We start from the raw sequence: 20,466 nt of genomic DNA, 5'->3' as shown, positions 1-20,466 counted from the left end.
TCTGTTACTCTGTCTTTGTTCATTTGCATCATGCTATTCCATCCTTTATAGGTATTATTTATGTTAATTTATCTGTTGAAGGGATTTTACAAAACTATGAATCCAATACACTTAAGTTTGTATCATAACTCTTTTCTTTGTATAATTAATCAGATATATCTTGTCCAGTGTAAACAAAATAAAAACTTTATGATTTATCATATAGTTAATGTGAATCTCTCAAAGAACTGGAATTGTAGGTTTTGATTTAGTACAAAACTTGGAAGCATATACCACATAATTCAAAGTATCATGTTATATGAATTCACAAAGATGAAAGTGTTTCTCAGATGATCCCAGTTAAGATAGAGTTTATCATATATTTGGCTAAACGTTTATGTTAGCAATATACACTCTAGTAGTACCACTTACATGGATATAATATTAAATACCATTGTGCCATGATTGCAATTACTCTGTACAATTATGATTTACAATGTATTGGAGTTTTTTTTTACAATTCTCCAACTAAAACATTCATATCATTGTAAGGGTTTTCTATGTCTATACCGACACCCCCTGTACTCCAATAAGTTGAATAGTTTTGACCACTTTTTACCAAGCTGCATTTTCTTTACACAGATAAAAGTTCATATCAGCATTTAGTATTTACCAGTTTGCATTAACTTATATTTTTTCTATGGAGTTAATTACACTTTAAGCCAAAGCGCATGTGTGTCACTGAATTCAAATATTTAAAAATTGGGTGCATGTGTGTCACTGAATTCAAATATTTAACAATTGGGTGCATGTATGTCACTGAATTCAGATATTTAAAAATTGGGTGCATGTATGTCACTGAATTCAAATATTTAAAAATTGGGTGCATATATGTCACTGAATTCAGATATTTAAAAATTGGGTGCATGTGTGTCACTGAATTCAAATATTTAAAAATTGGGTGCATGTGTGTCACTGAATTCAAATATTTAAAAATTGGGTGCATTTGTGTCACTGAATTCAAATATTTAAAAATTTGGTGCATGTGTGTCACTGAATTCAAATATTTAAAAATTTGGTGCATGTGTGTCACTGAATTCAAATATTTAAAAATTGGGTGCATATGTGTCACTGAATTCAAATATTTAAAAATTGGGTGCATTTGTGTCACTGAATTCAATTATTTAAAATTTGGGTGCATGTGTGTCACTGAATTCAAATATTTAAAAATTGGGTGCATGTGTTCACTGAATTCAAATATTTAAAAATTGGGTGCATGTGTTCACTGAATTCAAATATTTAAAAATTGGGTGCATGTGTGTCACTGAATTCTAATATTTAAAAATTGGGTGCATGTGTGTCACTGAATTCAAATATTTAAAAATTGGGTGCATGTGTGTCACTGAATTCAAATATTTAAAAATTGGGTGCATTTGTGTCACTGAATTCAAATATTTAAAAATTGGGTGCATATGTGTCACTGAATTCAAATATTTAAAAATTGGGTGCATGTGTGTCACTGAATTCAAATATTTAAAAATTGGGTGCATTAGTGTCACTGAATTCAAATATTTAAAGATTGGGTGCATGTATGTCACTGAATTCAAATATTTAAAAATTGGGTCCATTTGTGTCACTGAATTCAAATATTTAAAAATTGGGTGCATATATGTCACTGAATTCAAATATTTAAAAATTGGGTGCATTTGTGTCACTGATTTCAATTATTTAAAATTTGGGTGCATGTGTGTCACTGAATTCAGATATTTAAAAAGTGAGTGCATTTGTGTCACTGAATTCAAATATTTAAAAATTGGGTGCATGTGTGTCACTGAATTCAAATATTTAAAAATTGGGTGCATGTATGTCACTGAATTCAGATATTTAAAAAGTTGGTGCACGTGTGTCACTGAATTCAAATATTTAAAAATTTGGTGCATGTGTGTCACTGAATTCAAATATTTAAAGATTGGGTGCATGTATGTCACTGAATTCAAATATTTAAAAATTGGGTGCATTTGTGTCACTGAATTCAAATATTTAAAAATTGGGTGCATATGTGTCACTGAATTCAAATATTTAAAAATTGGGTGCATTTGTGTCACTGAATTCAAATATTTAAAATTTGGGTGCATGTGTGTCACTGAATTCAGATATTTAAAAAGTGAGTGCATTTGTGTCACTGAATTCAAATATTTAAAAATTGGGTGCATGTGTGTCACTGAATTCAAATATTTAAAAATTGGGTGCATGTATGTCACTGAATTCAGATATTTAAAAATTGGGTGCATGTATGTCACTGAATTCAAATATTTAAAAATTGGGTGCATTTGTGTCACTGAATTCAAATATTTAACAATTGGGTGCATTTGTGTCACTGAATTCAGATATTTTACAATTGGGTGCATGTGTGTCACTGAATCCAATTTTAATAAAATGAATATATCCTTGAAATAATATGCCAGATGGATAATTGTCTTGCAAGTAAGTAGCTTGTTTTTGCAGACAGAACAAGACTAAGTAGGTTATTATATATAAAAAAAAAACATTCCTTATAACAAAATTGCAGCAAGATTTATTCCCCTTGAGTACTTATAAATGAGGAATAACCTTTTTTTTAACAAAGATTACTGTCAAAATATTTGCTTCATTCCAGTAAATGTGGCAGTGAAGACAGTTTTTGGGGTCTAGTAGTAATTGAAACAAAACTATGATAATTGGTACAATAAATATTGAATGCTGTGGACTGAGTCCAGTTGTGCCCAATGCAATGTTTTTCAGGGATAGAATCAGTTGTAAAATATCACAAGTGCAGCACGATTAAAGAAACGGGAAACTGAAATACAAAATATTAGAGATGTAAAGAATGTAATTCAGCAAAATTAGATTTGTATTACAGTAGTGGAAGTGAACAGATTAAAGAGAGAAATCAAGGAAGAGTTGCTTGTAAATATGTGAAAAAAATTTATTAAAAGAACCAGTATATAGATTATCAATGTATTTGCACAAGAACAGTCATATTTTGTTATACAAGTACAGGTGAACATTGCTAAACACTATCGTAGATAAAGGAACTTAAAATTTTACCATCCCCCAAATCCTACCCCTCTCCACAAACCCAACAAACAAACAAGTATACGCCTACCCTTTTATTCTGGTATAATTTTTAATCCACCGTTTGAACATAGTTTTATTGTGCAAATAGATAAAATTTACTACACTGAGAATGGTTGTTTTCATACTCAAATCATTTTCATTTTCATTAATAAAAAAAATTGACAGTCAGGATTCATTAAATTTATATGGAGCATCAGGTAATATAAAATTCTGATATAATCAGTTGAATAGGGTCGTATGGATGGCAACGTGTGAGTTATCATACTAGTATTTGATAAATTAAAGAGTTCCGGAGTTGGTTAATTCGGTTTACAGATTTTACGTTTATTTCCAAATGACAAACTTCTTATCAGAGAGTGAAATACCGTTACCTGGCGAGAAAAGCTTTTAATCCAACAAAAAACAATATAAATCTGAAATATTTTAACATAGTCCACAACAGCTATAATATACATATTCCTCACAACATTAGGTATGATAAGAAAAACTGGTTAGTTACACATAATGACTTCTTTTATTCCCAAACATGGCTTAATTTGTGAGATCTCGAAAAAATATACTGATTAGTGACAAATCTGTTGGTGAATGATGTTTTATTTTCTTTAAGGTTAAGATGCTGTGCAAAACCCATAATAAAGTACATCAAAAGTAACCGAGGAAAGAGGTCGGAGATAACATCTATGCAGAAAAGCAACAGATTCAGTGATGAAGGCTATTGCAATGTTTAAGCATAGGTCCACTTGCATATTAGCTGCAAAGCAGAACATGTATCATATGGTAAGATTTCAATAATGCATCACAAAAGTGACATTGGAATATAATGTTGACGATGATGGCATCTTTTTGTTACTAAGTAACATGGTTATAAAAACGGGAAGTATATCGTACAACAATTTACAAAAATCCCCCTAAAAAGAAAAAAGAATTTATATCCAAAAGTCAACGTTTGACAGTGCCACAAAATTGTAGTTGACAGATAAGAAGACAAATTTAGTAAAGCTTTGCACAGACTGCCATTACTTCTGTCACATCTGCAAATGCCATCTGATATCTACATATTAAAAGATCACATGACAATGACAAAGTTTGCACACAGTCCAATTTAGAAGTGACAAAATCGAAGTTGACCGTGAAATCGACAATTCATTAATACTAATAGCTGCATAAGTTTACGATTGCAAATGGGTTATGAAACTGTGCTTTAAGTGTTCAGAGCGGCCGCCTCGTATATCGGAGATCGCGGGTTTGAACTCCGGCCGAGTCATACCAAAGACTTATAAAAATGGTATTAGCAGCTGCCTTGCTTGGCGTTCATCATTAGGAGTTTAGTATTAGGACTGGACATGATGCCACATGTCTGCGGCATGATGCCCCGGTGCAACACATCACTATAACCTGCCACACTGCAGACATTTGACTCAAATTGTTAAAGCTATGTTCAAAATCCAAAATCACACAAACAAAACTACTCGCTAATTTGTTACCCTCTTTGTCATTTTGAAAAGTTCCACATGAAATTTATGTTATTTAAACAGCAAGGCAGCAATAGATAAAAAAAATAGCTGGATAAAGAATTTGGATTTATAGAAGACAAACAATAGCAATAACTCACCTCTGGAGAAACAAAAGAGTAGATACAGGAATTAAACATGACTATTAATAATGGAACTTACAAGGAGATAATCGGTAAAAATTTAACAGAAAAGTGTTGGAAAAATGAGGACAAACAAATCATTAACACATATGAAAACTTTGTTCAAAGCTAAAACTGACACAATTTCCAAATCCTTATCAACGTTTTAATCTATGCTGCTTCATAATTGGTTAGCACAGTCCATAAGATTGACACCTTAGATCCTTGACAAAATACACTAAAAGACTACATGACATCAAATGGGATGACATATTTCACTCCCTTTTTGGTCTTTAAATTGGGATTATCTCCGCCTTCATTGAGCGCCAGATTTTATAACGTTCAAATACAATGAAACCTTCAAAAACCGAAAAGCCTTGGAACAAAAAGAAAAAAAAAAGGTTTTGAGAAGTCTTCGGTTTACTGAGGTTTTTGCAGCTGTGACAAAGTCTTTTCAGGGCGCTTATTTGATGAGAGAGAAAGAGAGGGGATGTAATTGTAAGTGCATCAGTGTCTGTGTGTGAAAGAGTGCGCATATGTAAGAAAGCTGGGGATTTTAATATACATGTATTTAATGAAGAATTAGCTGAGCAGTATATGTTTCCTCCGAAAATCAAATCCTGTAACATACATAAAAAAGCTGTTGTACATAGAAATACAGTCCCCCTTATAAGAAACATATGAGGAATGAGGCACCTTTATCACACTACTTTAAGTCTATTAGAATTTTGAATGACACTCCACAATGTTTGAATATTCCGTATAATTCAAAATGTTCACAATTCAAGGGCTTGGCTTGAAGAAGGCCCGTGGTGTTATCTGATTTTTTTCTTCTTCTCTAACATCTTTCTTCAAATAATGGAGCTAGTGGTAAAATCTCTGTATAAGACCTAAAACTTCAGAGTGCGTCATTATGTGAATCTGTCTTTTAGAATAAAGGTTTGTCGGTCGCCCTCGGCAACGCATAAATAACGACGCCACATGCCTGCTTAATATAGTCCTGATTTAATTTTAAAAGATCAATCGCGATTAGATAATAAACATATGCATATTATCTTGGCTTACTTACAAGCAGAATTTAGTTATTAATAATTCGCCTTAAAGTTGAACCTTATGGTCCAGTAACTTCGGATTGACCTGTTGTCCGCCCTAATCTATGTCGGCACGCGTGTCAAGTATTGTTTTAACCTCGCACGTGCCATTGGAACATTTTCCGGGTCATTATATCACTGTTCAGCCCACTACAGTACTTGCTAACCTTAATTAATCTGCTCCAGAGTGAGTCAGGAATTTAGCAGCTAAAATATATATTTCAAGATTTAATAGAGTTTCGGATTAATTGGGGTGGGGTGGTGGTGGTGGTGTAAGGTGCAAAATGTAAATGTTGGACAGAGATTTGTTTCGGTATTCGATTTATGGGATTTCAATTTACTAGGCGAAAATGATGCTATTAAAGAAGGAAAAATTGGGGACTGAAGAAATTCGGTCTTGATGATTCTAGTATACCGATGTTTCGGTTTTATGGAATTTCATGGCATATTAATTTAAAATAGACATTAAAATAATCAATAGAAAATAGTTTTATAAAATACTTGATATATAAAATGGATACTGTTTGCTTTGTTGCTGATGCATTTCCGCACGTACCACAATCGTTACATTAGCTGCCATTACAGGATTACATGCTTAGCATATAATAAAATCTTACATTGAAAATTAACACAAAAAAAAGGTTAAACATTAATCAATGTTTTTCGGATATCTTCAGTGATGAATTTTGCAATTATAAATTATTTTACGTTTAACGGTGCCCATCCTTTTCTTCTTAAGAAGACCTTTTATGATGTTATGGTACGCTGTCAAGGTTTTAGTTCACAACCATATCGATAAAAACGATGAATGTGGAATAACTTGGTAAACACGAAGGTCATTATCACTAACACCTTTTGTTTTGTAAAGTTTATCCACCATTTATGCACAAGAAAACAATACTGAATTGTACGAGAAAAGATTTAATACATGCATTATAAGAAATATAGGATACATGAGTATATGCATTCGTCACTCTCTCTCTCTCTCTCTCTCTCTCTCTCTCTCCCTCCCTTTCTCTCAAACATTCCACTATTCATTATTACCAATATTCTGCAAAATCAAACTCATAACTAAAATAACATCAATACTTAATTTAAATATTTAAAAGTATTTAGCTCTCTCTGTGGGGGCTGATCATGGGCTAGAATCTGAATGTAAAAGACTGATTCCCAATCGGTGCTAGGTTGATCCCAGCAGTACAGTGTATTCTGGGCTGATCCTAGATCAAGTAGAATTGGTGCTAGGCTGATCCCAGCTCAAGTAAAATATGTGCTATGCTAATCCCCGGATTCGAGTATATTCTGGGCTGATCACATCTTCAAGTAAATCTATGCTAGGCTGATTCCAGCATTATTGTGTATTCTGGGCTGACCCCAGCTTAGACTATGCTAGGCTGATCCCAGCTCAAGTAAAATCTGTGCTAGTTTGATCCCAGCATTCAAGTGTATTCTGGGCTGATCCCAGCTTAAGTAGACTGTGCTAGGCTGATCCCAGCATGCTAATGTATTATGGGCTGATCCCATCATAATTAAATCAACGCTAGGCTGATCCCCACATACGTGTAGTCTGGGTTGATCCCAGATTTGGAACAGAGCTAGGCTGATCCCAGCATGAAGACAATATACTTAGTTTTTCCTATTTAATACTGTAAAAGAAACGTATTTAACCGGCATGACTTTACGCTATTAGCATAGCTTATGAATATCCGATTGGGGAAAAAATGCCAAATTGAATTAGCCCCCAAGAGGATGCCAGTTTGGTATGTGAAAATCCACTTGGAAGATCTAGTGTCCAAAACACATGCTACTAAATGTATACACACAACTGTTCCTGAGCAGAAATAAGCCAGTTAGGGTGAACTCTGATGTAGCGCGTATAACATGACGAAGACCACCGTCCTAAAGTCATAATTAGATGGGCCTCCATACCAACAGCAGCTGCAGTTCTGGCTGTTCCAATACGAAACGAATGACCAGAAAAGTTTTGCTCATCATTGCCCATGCGTGCCAGCAGGAGCTTCAAGTACGACAGAAAAAGTTCTCTACTAAATGGACGGCCCATAGAATCCACAAATAAAGAAGCATTTGTCCCATGACTTCCAGCCAAAGCACCTTGCTACCGAAGACTCAAATACTGCTCCATACAGGACACGGGACACAACCGCGAGTTCCAAAAGAATTAAATCTTGACACCAACACGAAATCGGTACATTTTTGAAGAAGGATGTGACGAAATAAATCAAAACATCTGAAAGTACGTGCAAAAAATAAACACGCGCAACATCGCCTGACATGGCCAAGAATTTCACCAAACACTGGAAGCCAGTTCTGTATACTGACTTAGTATTATTGGACACTAATAAACACCACAAGTCCACCACACATTATGTAATCAACTCTGAAGCCGGGGGCATACAGTTTGATCTCTTGGGGCACCAAGTGCCGGAACTTCTCGTTCTGAAATCGAGAAAGAGCATCAGCTATAAGGTTATAACTACCAGGTATATGGCGAGCCTGCATAACGAATTGTCTTTTGGCAGCACACCATATTAGTCTTCGAACAAATTTCATTATAAGAGGTATTTTGGATCGGCCTTTGCTAATGATTTCAGCAGTTGCAGAATTGTCACAGTTCATCAGAATTCTTTTCTTGGTCCACTGATTTCCCCATTCACACAACCAGTCCTGCATACGTTGTCAAAGTGGCACACAATATCCAGAAATGTTTATATTCCATGCCACTGAACGACAGTTGAAGAATGATATATTGTAAGATGGTCACGCCTTCAATGAACTCTAAAAAAAAGCTATATGAAGAGCAGTGCCACATGATGTGGACGCCTGTATCAGTCAGTGCACCCACGAGACTGCCGAGCTGTGAACACACTATCCAAAAATGTTTGCATTTCCCTGTCAAAGAAGTGGAAGAATGATGTGTTGTAAGATGGTCACGTCTTGCATGAACCCATGATGTGCTCTCCACTGTTGTTGTTGTAGGGTTTAACGCCATTTTTCAGCACAAGATAGGCTATACATGGCGGCCAGTATAACTGGTGGAGGAAGAACCCTGGAAAACCCAGGGAAGAACCACCGACCCACGAGAAGCTACCAGCAAGCTTTCTCACATATTGACATTTGTCGAGCCCGAGACTCGAACCCACGCAGAGGTGAGATGGCAGTGATCCGTGACGGAAAGCGCTTTAGACCACTCGGCCACTCGGGGCCCCTTGCTCTCCACTGAACCTATATGAAGTACAGTGTCCATATGATGTGGACGTTTGTATCGGTCTGTGTACCAACAAGACCTGAAAGCAGTTAAAAGTTAAAAGCAAAACCAGGCAGTAGGGCGTGCTTTGGTGATGTGCACAAAATTACAAACAGGAAATTGTATCGCTCAGGCAAAATTATTTCTCAAAGGGATATGACTAGCACCTATCCAAGACCCAAATAATACTGTTTGATAGATGATGCTTAACACCTTGATGCTGCCTTAATCCAAGAAGTATGAGTTTTGAATAAGCGAGGATTAAAACCGCACAGCACGAGCTATGTGCGCAAGGCTTGGTTGAATTCCTGGCTAGTTATTGGACACCCCCCTCGCCCCCGCAGGTAAGGAAGAGTGGTCCAAAATGCCAAAACAGTAGTTGTAAATAGTTACGCAGCTCATGGACAGGGTACTGGCCTTATACTTTTTAGGGGCATGACAATTAAGTAAGAGGGGTAACCTTCGAGTGTTTGTAATGTGTAAACTAGACAACTAAACCAACGTCACTGACCTGAACCCGAGGGAACTGAAGTTGGGTTTCCACAACCAGGTTGTCTGTCATTTCTGAAATAACACACTAGTTCAAACAGAAATATCTGTTTCTTATTTTAGATGCGGGGTTTGTCCTTTGGGACATCTTGTTTATTTCGTCAAAAAGTAAATTTTGTTTCTGGTTTTAGAGCTGATAAGATATCAAACGATATACAAAGCAAATCTTTAAATGCTACGGAAATCAACACAACTTAAGATCAACATAACAAGACTTTATTAACATAATACATATAACTAAGTGCCAAAAATGCTTTATTTTCGTTTTTATAAGCAAGATACGTAATAAGATGTTGACTTGAGCGAAAAACAACGCAATTTACTATTCAACATTAAGATCTATATTTTGCTATAGCCTAATGCATGTTTTTGAAAATGCCATTATAGTTTCCAATTGGTTCTAAATGAACAGTACATACTGAAGAAATTAGAAACCTAATCATTTAAGTTTATATTAAAGTTTTCACAATAGACTACCTGAGCTTTTACCGGATAAAATTGTTATTCAACTATATAATATAATGGTATGCTTATAAGCATACATTGCATATGTTCCTTTCTGAACTAATAAAATGACAACTATATTACTTTTGAAGGACTCCCAGAGAAGGATACATATCGCAAAAATTAAATTGACATTACGAATGAAAATCTATCCACTTCAATACAGTGAATAGATTTTCTTGCTGGCCATCACAATAGTTCTGATAAACTAAAAATTCATATCTTCTATTACATAAAAAGCAACAATAAGACAAGGACGATCTAATTTCTGGTGTGCACCAGGAAGGTAATGACTGCAAACGTTGACAACGAAGAACTATTTATACTAAACGTTTGAAACACAATTCTAAAGTCAGAGGCAAGCAAACTAACAATCACACGGTGTATATTGACGCTTCCCGATAAGGTCACTAGCAGATGATATTCAGCCCATTTTACCTGGACGATGGGCAACCTGCCAGTTCATCCTATATGCGACCACCAAAACTGACCATTCTGGAAAAGGCACACTGAAGCAAAATTAACTTATAAATTACAAATATAGATACCAACAGAAAGCCTGATTTGCGTTCTGTTATGTATGTATGTTTTCCACCAGTATCTTAAGATTCAATGAATGTATTTCAACTTCCAAACACCATATATACCCAACGGTGAATCTGCCAGCATACCACAAATATGGCTGCTGATGACATCATTCGGGATCTCTCTATATCAACTACATTTGAAAATTGTTAGGATTCAATAGCCAGAGATGTGCACAGATATCCCGACCAAATGAATAATACCGAAAATAGAAAAAGAAATAATAAAAAAAACAAAGCACCTATTAACGATAATTATTCTACTCTTTTAGAACAATTCTGTTAAAAGTGTACTTCATGACTCTTTCAAACATTGTTAATGACTCTTTTTACACAGGGATACATATAACATATTGAATATGTTGAATATTGCATGACAGATAAAGATATAAACATAACAGATTTTGTAATGAATGCACATAGCGTATGTTTTTTCATGTCAAAATATATGCTATACATGACGAATAAACGCAGATGACGATTGCATTATCTTTAAGAGAGTCAAATAACAAAGATTTTTCGTTTAACATTGACACATGAAGAGATGAAAGAGAACATACACTAGATCAACAAATAAAACCGACTCACACACCTCAGTAACAACCGTATGCCAATCCTGAACATCTGATACAACTAATAGTCGCTCTGTACAAAGATATGATGATAATTATATATATATATATATATATATATATATATATATATATATATATATATATATATATATATATATATATATATATATATATATATATATATAATGTCTCTGGAGGATAACAGTTTAAAATATATCAAGATGTGGAAGGAACAAATCACATACTTCACAGAGTGGTACGGAAAGCCCTAAGAAAACCTGACAACTACAAAACAGATCCATTGACTTCATTAAAAAAAAACAAACAAGATGCTGATTTTGCTCTATAGGCTTCAATTCGCCAATAAAATAATGTAGAACTTGAAAAACAACAACAACAACAACCTGAATTTGGTATTTTTACCAACCTTCTAATGATCAAGTGAAGTACGATTGCATATTCATTGCACCTGGATGCTACTGTGTATTCTGCTTCAGACGTTTCTAACAAAAATATTTGTCCTCGACTTTGTGGCGAAATAATATAATAAAAAGTGGCAATGAACGGTCTATATATAACTCCTCACAAGCAAATAAGATATCACAGTAACTCAGTCCATCCTTCACATTGTTGTATCCCAAAGACACCATGGAGAATTAAATTAAACAAGTTTAAATTTTAGCCATTTCAAAGCTACGCACAAATATAAACAGCTTGTATGTCGTACGGTTTGAAGATAAAGGAGATGCAAATACTGCTGTGGGTAAATATTTTTGATACAGTTCTTATAAAAACGCGATACACTTCGCCGTATACAGAAAGAAGTTTAGAATACTATTAGACTTTTGAATCGTAACATCTTTTGCTGTGTCTTTGTATTATTCCTAGTACTTGGCATATCACGTGCAAGGACATCTGAAGTGACAAAAGGGGACAATCAAGACTATGAAGGGATAGAAGGGGATAATCAAGACTATGAACTTGAAATCATTGCCTAAAGTACGATACTCCTGAATTAATCGCAAAATAGTTCATATCAGGTAATGACTACATCGCAAGGGAGACAATCATCGACATACCAGCCAATACTGTCTTAACTAACCTCGGTATTAGTTCTCCCAGAACGAGCTTAAAGGGTGAGTTAATAATGTGCAAAAATAGCAGAGAAAACTTGCATAACTCAACAATAAAAGAAACTATTAGGGACCACTGAAGATCTACAGAACAAGTTTGTGGCATAGCATTTGATGCAAATGTCTACAAAAACACCCCACAGAAGTATTTAAGAAATGAAAGAACAAAAAAACAAACATATATCAGTAACACACTACTGATAATTTGTACCCTGGTTTAAATGACATCTGGCTTGATTTGAGAAGCAGTCCTGATGATGAATTGCATACAAGGTAATGATCTTAAATTACTTAACTTCTAACAAGGTATTAACACTGAAATTAACAGAATATATGTAGACGCAGACTATATATATATATATATATATATATATATATATATATATATATATATATATATATATATATATATATATATATATATATATATATATATATATATATATAAAGTTAACAAACATTCAACACTCAAAATACTTAGTTAAAATCAATTATGCTCTAAGAATGCAAATGTGAACTTAAAGAACTCATAATATAATAATCCGTGGTGGGACTTTTTTTTTGTTGTTGTTGTTGTTATAGGGTTTAACGCCATTTTCAGCACAAGATAGGCTATACGTGGCGGCCAGTATTAATGGTGGAGGAAGAACCCGTGAAAAACCCAGAAAGAACCACCGACCCATCCGTTACGTGCATTCCTTACAAACTATTATGTTTCTATCTTTATTTGTCAGGCTAATGTTCAATCTGTTATCTGTATCCCTCTGTAGAAAGGGTCATTAACACCTATTTATTTAAATTACTTTCAATCTGTCTTTTTGTCTGTAACTGCTTTAAAAGGAATTTTTAAAAAAAAATCTTTTATTTTTGTTTATCTTGACCCACAACCCTCTCTAACTTGAACAGCCATAACAAACATCAATAATTTTTTTTCCTTTAAATGCGGAATACGAAATATGATATCCTTTGGATAGTCACAAATATCATAGAACTTAATATCATCCTTGATATCACTACATACGTTTTCTGTCTCAACACAAATATAATCAACTCAGAAATACAAATAATCCGAATCAGCTATTAACAATTTTCATTCAAGCAAATCCATCAAAAGTTGTTTTGGCTATTTTGTTGTTCTTATTGTTGTTTTATTCTGTTTTATTAAACTAACACAAATTCATCGACAATAGCTTTTATCTTTGCAAACGATATGTATTTCTGACATTAAGCAAACTATTTTCATCTGTACACTATTTGGAGATCTAAGTGACAATTATGTCATGAATTATATCTTGATGACGAGAATGCACATTTTGGGTCTTTGTTGTAGCCAGGTATAACTGTTATCTCCAAAATTAATGTCAGACAGTTGGGGAAGGTACACAGGAAGAGGCAAATATTAAAGCTTGGTCCATCTTTGTCACTCGCTAGAGATGAGCAACAACAAACTTATTGTCTGCACAACAGAAACATATAGTATTGTCACTTTAATTGGCCAGACGTTGGACTTCCTGTCGTCGTATCCTAAACATTACATGCTGGTTGGATTTGGGATGGGCAAATGTTTCAATCATTACCATATCAACACCATCAGCTGAAAAGGAGGAGTCTCGTGCTTTTGCCCTTAACATGCCTTTAGTGGATGTCATACAATTTCTTCTTCAATAAGAGGAAAAAGAGTTAATGTAATGCACGGAAATCCTATCGGGTGCAACTGGTGCATCTTTGCGCATGACAGAGAACTCATTCGAGCGAGTCGAAGCGGCCTGTCCTGATTTCAAATGTCTTGAACAGCTTACACCAGTGCCGTCCAACCTTTTTGACTCCATGGGCCACTGAAAAATGTTTTTCTTGAAGCCGATGACCGCATCAGAAAACTGAAAATTATATAGCTGCTCGAGCTCTGGCGGGCCATTTAAAATCGGACCGAGGGCCGCGGGTTGGACAGCACTGGCTTACACTATCGTACATGACGTACGATAAAACCAGCAACTCGGCCACAGTGAATGGGACATGCAGGGAGGTATTCAACAAAAAAGTGCTAGACAAGTATCACGCTCGGTGTGATACGTATGGGTAAACATTATGACGTCACAAATTATAACGTTTTTGCATGCATCCAAACACAGCAAGAGTCATATAGTCATGTAACGGACGTACTGAGTTCACCCATTTCTCAGGTAATAATAATGATAATGAGGACTTTGTATAGTGCCTACTCTTTAGAAGCTCTAAGCACTTTACAACATTAGACAACACCTATAAAATAAAAAACATATATAATGATATGATTACAACAACAACAAAAAAAAAACAACATGAAATTGGAAAACATAAAACATGCTGAAAATATTTAAGGTAGGAAACATTATTAGGTCTTTAAGTTTGTTCTTGCAGTCGAAATTAGTGAGTTTTAAGAGGTACATAAATATAGCCAAGCATGTATATACTATATTTATTTATTTTTTTTTAACATATGGTTCAGGACATTTTTTGGAATGATTGGATTGAAACGACCGGGTATCGTTATCTTTTACTGGCTTTTATTTTGGTGTATGATTTATGGGTATTTTTTGTGTCATACATTATGCAGTTTGGTCTTACTCAGTATGGGTGTCGATCAAAACACTGCTATCTCCTCTTTGTCATCTTGACATTCTGGACTTCAAAGGTAAATAACAGATAACTTGTTGGTTTGTTTGTTTTTCTTTATGTTTAATTTTTATATACTTTACAATTCATTAAATGTACTTTCAGCAGCTTGTACAGTCTACTCTTAGAAAATTAAATTTGACTTATTTTAATAATTGCTAAATTTAGTATAATTGGACTATAATTACTACATATAAAGAAATTTCAGTAATATTACACCAAAGTAACATAGAGGTATGCCAACATTCTATCTGCTCTGCATGTTCCCAATGCTAACAGCTTCATCTTGAACCAATCCATCTCTTAGTACGTACTATTTACTATCGCAGAGTGGAACTAATCGGCCTTTTCCGTTAAGTCGATGTAGAAACCTAGCACTGCATCACATGCTCGCTAGCCAAATTTCCAGTATGATAACCCTATCTTTACCTTGGCGGATCGAACAGATATATTTATATATTGTTGATTTGTCCTAGCGACATCTATTTGATTTGTTGAGTTGCCTCTCTTAAACATTAAATTCACACAATCAGTACGAAACCTAGGTGTTACTCTGGACAGTACTCTCACATTGCACCAACATGTCATGAGCAATATGCAAGGCTGCATATCTTGAGCTCAGACCATCAGCTCAGTTCGCAAATATCTTTCAGCTGATACCACTAAAACACTTGTGTGTTCATTAGTACTTTCAAGACTGGACTATTGTAACTCAATTCTGTCTGGTTCATCTCAATATCTACTCCAGAAACTTCAGAAAGTTCAAAGCACAGCTGCTCGGATCATACTTAATGTACCACGATCAGAGCACACCTCCCCGCTGCTCTGTACCCTACACTGGCTATCCATTCGATCCAGAATCAAACATAAAATTTGTTCTCTGTGCTACGTTTCACTGGCGGACTCTAGTCCAACATACCTATCTGACCTCACCCATGTGTACACACCAGCAAGATACTTACGCTCCTCTTCTGACAATTGTATACTCATTATTCCAAGTATGAAAACAAAGTCATATGGACAGCGTTCTTTTGCACACCAGGGCCCAGCAACGTGGAATGAATTGCCCACTAAACTTAGACACAAAGACACAGTGATCACATTCAAGAGGGCTCTCAAAACTCACTTATTTCGACAGCAAGAACAAACTTAAAGACCTAATAATGTTTCCTACCTGAAATATTCTCAGCATGTTTGTTTTAAATTTTTTTAAAAATGTTTTTCTAATTTCATGCTGTTTGTTTTTGTAATAATAATATGTTTCTTATCTTATAGGTGTTGTCTAAAGTTGTAAAGCGCTTAGAGCTTCTAAAGATTAGGCGCTATACAAAGTCCTCATTATTATTATTATTATTATTATTTAGTATGCGATGCCAACTATAGCACAAGTCACATGGGTCATATAGGCATTCAACACTGATTATTTCAGTAATGGGTGTCATTTTTTATAATTTGTTTCTACATACCTTAAAGCGGCAAGTATTCACTTCATTTGGATTTGTATACATCCACATTCCTTTGGAAGGTCATTATTTAGGCACCCCGATAGGTGCAAACGGCAAAATCAATGTTAAAGTACATAGACATTTTTGGACGAAATGAACCTAAATGTGTGATCCAGTACCATCCGGATTGAATGTCGCGCGCTGTGATGTCAAAATGAAAGCTACGCATATTGATAAACAAATTCATACTAACCTAGATTGCGATGATTCCACTCGACGCGCTCTTTTTTTGACCCAAGTTTAGTATATGGCCACCATTGTAGAAGTCCATAGCGATATATAATTTTCGTCTGGAAGTTTCTTGGTGACAGTTAAGGTGAGTAATATTCAATAATCGGAACTGAATAAACTTTGTTTATAAAAAATAGTGTTAAATTTTAAAAGAACAATTTATATTTAATTTAAAATGAGTAAATGCGCATACATGACCCATGTGACTTGTACTATAAACAATAGCCTGCTGCCGAAAATGGTGGGGGCAAATGACTTAAAATTGATACTTTTGGGCGTTTAACATCGATAGTATGACTATGTAACAGGGTGAAGCCATTACAGGTGTATTTGAGTGAAAGGTATTTGTGTAAACATGGACCGGCACTGGAAAATTGCGTATTTATGAGTCCATTAACGTTGTGTGCTACCCTTGTCTCGATCATGTTGGAACAGTGTTCAAATTTTAACAACTTAATTTTGATTGGATGCGGTGGCCTGCCGCCGCTTTCAATGAAATTCACAGTCTCGAAGCACAGAACTTTCTGCTTGATACGCCAAGGTGTAGATAGGGTTATCACAGGGGAACATTCGCTAGCGAAAGTGTCTGCATCATAGCCGCTAAATAAGTGACTGATCGGTTATAAAAACACCGGAACTTTGTGAAGTTTAGGAAATCTAGGATATAATTTTGACGTCATTGAGAACTATATTCTAAACCACTCTGGTTTACATGGAATAATTTGGTGACGGAAGGAGACAAAGTCACATTCGGAATAATGTCGGCCTTTGATGTCGTAACGCATGTGGTAGATATTAAAATAAACAACACCAGCACGTGGAAGGTGTGACCAGTTTTGCTATATTGCTTCTTCAGACTAAATTCAAACTGAATTCAATATTATCATTACGTCATTAAATACGCCCTGTTTCTAGTCGATCAATGATATAAACATGACATAACAAGATGACGTCACAGCTTAAAATTGTTATTATACGTTCTTGTTATAACTTTAAATGAATAACTGGCATTGAAAAATGCATATACAGTATGGATAAATGACAGTTAAATAATAAAAATACATAAAACGGGACCATACATATACAAATATCTATATTGATAACCATATTGAAACTTTATGAATTAACAGAGATAAACAGTTTTGACAATTTTTTATCATGTAGAATGTATTATTTATATATATATATATTTTGACTTGATAAAATGTTGAAGATGTACATTATATTTCAAAATTTACATTTGTTTTCAATTTATCTATCAGTAGTTAACTAGTAAATACAAAATGTGTTATGTTCTTTAAACTATGTTAATATAAAGCAGGTGTTTGAAACTTTAAACCACCCTGAGGGCTGCATGAGGGCATTTTCGATGGCCCAAGGGCCGCACCACCTTTGTTAGCTCTCATGATACATTGTGACGCCAATCATTTTGCGGGCCACAGGATACGGCTTGGCGGGCTGAGTGTTTAGTTATATAATTTAGGTTATAGTAAAATAAACATAATTCTCGTTAAAAACAAGAACTTAACACAGATGGAGATTTGTTGTGTCTTTATAGCAACGGAATATAAGTATGTCAAGTATTGACCTGAGAATGGAAACCGACCTGCGTACCGGGCGGGGACAGAGTACATCTCAGGACCTGGATGTAGGGACAACTCATCAATATGAGGAAACGAACCCAAGAACAACCCTGTACAAAAAAAAAAAAAAAAAAAAAAAAAAATATTTAAAAAAAACCCCACCTCCAACCCCTAAACCCCACAAAATTCACATTTGGGAGGCAGGGATTCATGAAAACAAACCATAACCTTTAGAGAATGAAAAACAGGGTGACGCACCCGCCCCCCCCCCCCAGAGGCGTAGCTATGATATTTTGCGCCCGGGGACGAACTATAAAATTGGCGCCCCAGCCCCCTCCCCGTTTAATCACATTTTTGAATATTACCCTTGTTTACTTATTATAATGTAACGTTGTAAGCCTCATTTTGGCGCCCCTGTACCTTGGCGCCCGGGGACATATGTACCCCCCTGCCCCCCCCCCCCCCCAGCTACGCCTCTGCCCAACTCTTTACCTGTGTATTCTGGAACGGAGTCATGGAGTGCCAACATAACAGTTGCGTTTAACGCTACAGGCCTTACTACGACCACGAACAAGTCATAGCAACACTACATTGTCCACTTTTATATCCAGGTTAAAATACAGACTAATAATAGATTTTTCACAGACTTTTGTTTCATTTAGTGACAAATGGTGTTTAGATGGAATGTTCTGTTCCCTCAACAACCTTGAGCCAGAAAATGATTTTAATTTGTAGCTAGCATCAATGTCCTACATTTTACAACAAAACAATTATCAATACTCGTTAAAACCCTATTACAATAAGCGTTGATCTAGTACTGTCTGTAAAAGCACATTATATTTACGTTTATATAGGCATCACCATGATATATGTGGAGCGTGTATTTTACAGGTGTGTAAGCGCATTTCAATGCATGGTTCACTCATCTGTATACCTGTAGTTGTTTGACACGTACATAAGGTACAAATGACAATAATCAGCTGCACATTTGAAGATCACACACACACACACACACACCTATTCATGTTCAGAATTAATTAGGAAATCTTAAGATTCTCAGTCCTTTTATGAGCAAATGTGGGTTTGCTTTTATGTAGCGAATTAGCACTTACATTACACGATACTTGTAATAAATCCCAATATTAATTGATAATCTTACCTATATTAGGTAAGATTATATTCAACAACAAAAGGAATGATATCTTTACTTCTTTCTTTGATTTACATTGTAGTGAGTGAAGTTGTGTAAGAGAAGATACTTTTTGAAAAGCAGTATTATTGATGTCAGATGATTTCTATTTAAAAACACGTAACTTATGTGACGCGAGCCACAAAACACATCGAAACTAGTGTGATTTTCTATAAATTCAGAGGTTATTTTTCAATGTTTACGGAAATGTTCGAGCGATGTTCCGATCGGAGCAGAACCCGAAGTAACCAAACAATCACTCGCCCTTATTGCGATTGTTTTTTGGAGTTATTTCCCTTAGGGATTTGTTTACACATGGCGGGCGTCTAAGACTACCTTAACTGATCTGGGCCCATATTAAGCTTTTCGGAGGTAGGCATTTAATAAAAAGAAGTAGAATACACCCGACCTTATAGTTCAGTAGTCACAATATACTCCAAATCGTTTTGAAAATATTTTCCCTTATTACCTGCCGAAAATATATGCAGACCAAACTTACTTAACCCACTTCAAATTTTGACACTGTCACTGGCCCTGAGACATACCACGGCAGTCAATTCTGCGCGTCAGGTAATTCTGCGCAACGATAGGACATTCCTGTAACATTGGATCACATATTGCTTTTTGGTCGAATATCCAGTTTGTGTCAATAAAGAACGATCGTCCTTTAATTAAGGAAGCGATATTCATAAAGTGTACAAACTTATCCCACATTCATAAGGTGTACAAACATATTCCACAGTTCAACACTAAATTCACATGAAAATGTAATTTCAAAATGTTATCATGAAGAACCACTCCATTTCCTTCTTGTATTTGCAACCCAGAAAATCCTATTTACTATGTTAGTATGTATCTGTTAGAATTGTGGTAATA

General features: G+C 35.1%; 1 protein-coding gene across 2 annotated transcripts in view; it reads left to right on the top strand.

Moving 5' to 3' along the window:
• The first annotated feature begins 19,889 nt into the window (after window positions 1-19,889).
• The window catches only part of LOC149797352 (uncharacterized), a 65,191-nt gene continuing 64,614 nt past the window's right edge, over window positions 19,890-20,466 (top strand). Inside the window, exon 1 of one of the 2 annotated variants that reach the window (XM_089962103.1) lies at window positions 19,890-19,962. The gene's annotated coding sequence lies outside the window, so the exon portion shown is untranslated. The remainder of the gene's footprint in view (window positions 19,963-20,466) is intronic. The other variant, XM_089962104.1, reaches the window with a different exon arrangement.

This window comes from Sinohyriopsis cumingii, chromosome 6 (assembly GCF_028554795.1).
Source record: "Sinohyriopsis cumingii isolate HCF-2022 chromosome 6, ASM2855479v2, whole genome shotgun sequence".
In the NCBI taxonomy this organism is placed as follows: Eukaryota; Metazoa; Mollusca; class Bivalvia; order Unionida; family Unionidae; genus Sinohyriopsis; species Sinohyriopsis cumingii.
This window is presented reverse-complemented; position numbering and strand designations above follow the sequence as displayed.